The sequence below is a fragment of the Cyprinus carpio genome, chromosome B15 (genome assembly GCF_018340385.1).
Source record: "Cyprinus carpio isolate SPL01 chromosome B15, ASM1834038v1, whole genome shotgun sequence".
In the NCBI taxonomy this organism is placed as follows: Eukaryota; Metazoa; Chordata; class Actinopteri; order Cypriniformes; family Cyprinidae; genus Cyprinus; species Cyprinus carpio.
Genome location: NC_056611.1, coordinates 14,811,137 through 14,815,627, shown reverse-complemented (window position 1 = coordinate 14,815,627; position 4,491 = coordinate 14,811,137).

Genomic DNA, 4,491 nt, shown 5'->3' with positions numbered 1-4,491 from the left:
ATTTAGTACAGCAATGCTATTCTTATGCTTTTGATTGGTTCTCTTGGGTGAATTTTCAGTGTACCACTTCTGCCAATTACATCAATCCACACTGGCAATGAAAGCTTTAGGCTACAATCTGTCTGAGAGTTGATTAACTGATCAAGAGTTAACATTTGCTAGAAATTTAGCAAAGTAATCAAAAATGTTATCAAATTTAATCATTTACATTACTTTAATAAAGTAACTGAAATAGAAACCTTCCCAACACTGCATACTGCTTATCCTAAATAGGTCTACAGCATTTCTGAGACTAGTAAAGGCCTGAGACTATTATAGGATGCTGCAGGGATGATTTTGTAGGCCAAAACTTGGAAACTAATTAACATTTTCACACTTCCAGTTCCACCGTCCCAAAGTCAGTGGGTTTTTGTTAATGGGTTTTTGGTTAAATGCATGCAATAAAGTCTGTGGTTATAAAGATGAACTAAATGTTTAAGAATCTTTATGAGCAATTACCATTTCCAGGTTTTGGCCTGCTTTAGCTGGTCACAGAGCTTATTTTCTGCAGTGATCTAAAAGCCAGTGGAAAATTTCTGTTGGGTTTTGTAAAGGGAAGCTGGGTGATGCTAACTTGGAGTGGAACTACAAAAAACATCATCACTGAAAGTTACGAACCCAAAAAAAGAATTGTTATGGTGGATTTAAGATTCTAGTATAGGCCTCCGTCCAAAGAATACACAGACATATGAAACAGCAATGAATGACCTCTATTTTGGAGGGCATTCACAAAACCTATTTTGGCATTCCACTGGTTATTTTTTTCTTACGTTAATATGCACATGCACATGAGTAACTCAAAGTTTACTTGCTTTTCTGCATTCTGCTCAGTTTCACCAACAATTAGCATTACATAATTTTCATCCCACAAAAGCAGAGCATATGCAACTGATGTATTGTTAAAATTTGGTTCTTTGCTTAATAGAATCATACTTTTTTGCTAACATAAGGAAAACAAAATGTTATGTACCTTGTCAAAAAATGCATGTTTTGTTTTTTAAATATATATATTTTGTTGTCTATGGCTAGTTAAAAAAATAAAAAAAATACTTCACAAACTGAACAATAACAGCTTCAAAGAAATGGAAGAAAAAAGGGCTTTTTAATGAATGACTTGTGGAGACAGAAACTAGATTCATGGGGTCCAAGAGAGAAAACTGAGCTTGTATAATTGAAGAGTTTGTGATGCAGTATTAACTCACTCCTCAATTATACAAGCTTCATTTTCTCTGTTCCCAGGGGTGAAATTGTACAAGGCGGATGCCCTCAGCATAGCAAGTAATGCATCATGATGTCATCCTCTGCATCATAGATGCTGATTTTGGAATGACGCAACAATGGCTAAATGATCACATTCTCTGTAATCCTCCTTTGCCTGTCTGAATGGCTTCTGAGGTGCTAAATGCTGATTTTGGGACACACACTTCATATCAGAGTGCTGAGGGAACCGTGGCAAGCAACGCAGTGTGGTGGATTCATTAGGCTAAACGTCACTGTGGATCTGTGCTGCTGGCTAGCTAATTGGCTAATTAGATTTGTGCTCGTCTAAATCCATTTTACAACTGAAACAATGGCTTCAAGCAATTGAGTTTCCAATCTTCTCCCAGTGCTTTTTCAAGAGAGCAAAAATGAGCTCAAACACTGAATACGCAAGTAGTGAAATAAGGCCTCAATTTTAGAAGACTTCTGAAATATACCTGTTGAAAAATGACTTAAACCAGCCTGAATCATTTTTCTGGTCTCCTGACCTGGTCATTAGCTGGTTTTAGAGAGATTTGGACCATGCTAAACCTGTCAAACAACATCTTAGCCAGCTTGAACCACCTTTAACCAGGTAAAACAGGTTTGGGCATATGTTTTTCTCAAACTCTGTATTTTGGGATCACTTCATGATAACAGACTTTGAGGTCTGGAGTGTGAGACTTGTTGCTGGTTAGAACTCACTCAACTCGGATCCTGACCAGTCATGATTGTCCACACCATATGTAGGATGCAAAAACTTTGATCTACAGTACCACTAGGTGAAGACGGATTCTCATGGTTTCTTGTTTTTAATCAGTTATCCACATTGCTAGGGCTTTTTTTATTTTATATATATAAATATTCAAATGGTGTTGAATTTATGTCATCATTTTCAAGCATATTCAAGCTTTTAGCCTAATCAAGAACAGATTTGACTTGTCTATCAATACTGACAGAGCCAGAATTGTAAAATTAATAAATATTACTTCTGCCTGTGATTGGAACTGTATTTTCAGATTCACATTTGAATGAAAATCAAAAGTAACAGTCATTTGCATCTCATATAGTGATGCAAGCTCATTACACATTCTAGAGCACATTTTTCCATGTTTACAAATGTGTGAAATAATGCATTCTGTCAGTCATTTCTCCTCATTAGACAATGATCCAGCACAGGCCTTGCTGTAGCTCAGTTAATCCACATTAATTGAAATAGGAAATCACTCACAGTTAGAGCCAAGCAGCTCCTCTCCGGTTCAGTTTGTCAATGTGGAATGAATATTACAATATAAAACCCTAATCCACTGCATTCATAAACAGTGTGGACGAAGAACACAAATCAAGTAAAGAGGCCGTCATGAAACACCAGGCCAGTAATAGTCCCATACTCATTTTAAATGATACTTGAGTGAAAATACAAAAAGTGCTTACTTTTTATGTACTTATTTATTAAAGGTAAAACTACAGATCGGTGGATCAGTTTCTTGTTTTATTTAGCAATTTTCTCTTCCACAAACTCTCAAATGTGGGATCCGTTTGCTATACGATCTGAACAAAATGCTTGTCCTACCAAAAACTCATACTGCAAAGTTGCTTGTATTAATCCACAGACTACCTTCATCAATCCTGAGTGCTTTACTCCCCCCAAATCAAGCTTTAAATGTCTGCTGTCCCAAAGAACCACTGGGATGTGCTTTGAGATATCATCAAATATCTCTCTTAACACACGATACCATATGAAATGGGTGTTGGGGACAGGACTGACCCATATTTAACTGAAATACCCAGCATTACCCACACGTATCCCAGCAACGGCCTGCACAGCAACTAGCATACATTTTCAAATGTTCCTTTCTCTCGTTTAAACCCAGAGGGACCCACAGGGTTTTAAATACACCACATGTGAGTTAATTAAGCCTGTGCCAGGCTTGCTGCCTACTCATATTCAAATGTGACTAGACTGAGGTGAGTGGGGTCATATTCAGAACCAATGCAGAGGTCAGAAAGTGTTTGTTAAAATTTAAAAATGATCTCCTGAGAAGACGGTCTCAGGTGAGACACACTCACATTCACCTCTTGTTCACATCGTTGTTGCTGACTTGAACCACCCTACTTTAACTAGGCCATAGTTAATGTGCTCAAAACAGACTTGTGTAGGCTATTCATTAAACGTGTCGTCTATTTATTTTTGCGCTTGTTTCTAAGCGACTGAAAATGCACATTTCTGTTGACAGCTGTGTTGATGCTCTTGCACTGATGCTGTTTAGACGCAAATAGCCTATGTTTTGTCCTTAAAGCTACATTTTGGCAACTGCAACATCAAAATAACAGTCTTCCAGGGTTCAAATTATTTCTGCTGCTGTAAATTCAATTTATGAAGTGAGGGATTCAATCAGTGGCTTGTAGAATTTGCATCTAAATAATAGATGTAGGCGTTTGTAAATATTAATTTCAGACGGTCTGATGAGGCTCTCTGCACTGGGCTATATTAGTCCATTTAGATTTAATGAGAGATAAATGAAGATAATTAAGAAGTATCATACGGCCAAGAGTGCTGTTGTTTATCCAGTTCAATATACAAGAAACAACTTATCTTTTAGACACAATATTGATAGTTACTTTGTCATCTTTCGTCTCTGAGGAAAATCTGCAGTGTTTTGTTCCAGAATGAATCACTGTGTGAGTTGATTCAATGACTAGCTAATAAAAATTCGCTGCATTCGGAACAGTATCGGATGCTATTTTAATTTATCTTTCAATTGCATGAAAGAATGATTGAATGACTTGTTTCATTTATGAATAAATCGGTGCTTTTGAACAAACTGATTGAAAGAAATATTCATGACTCACTCAAAAAGACAGTCGCTTGTCGCCACCTACTGGCTTATGGTTAACTTGAAATAGGTGATGTCCATTGCATGATTACCTAGGCGTACTTCATTTCAGTTTATGCGGCGCATTCGAATGGTTAAAACTTGAACAGATATAATCCGATATGAAATTAGTGAATTTTCAATATTTCAGTATGAATCACTGTTAAATTAACAATCACTTACATTTCTATTGAGTCTTAGATTCCTCATGCAAACGTGATTTGTGACGCATTTTAATACACGGAGATTTACATGATGCATTTTCATGAATTCCATACCCAAGTGCACAGTTATTGACAAAATAATACAGGAAGAAATCCATATCAGTAACCAGTAC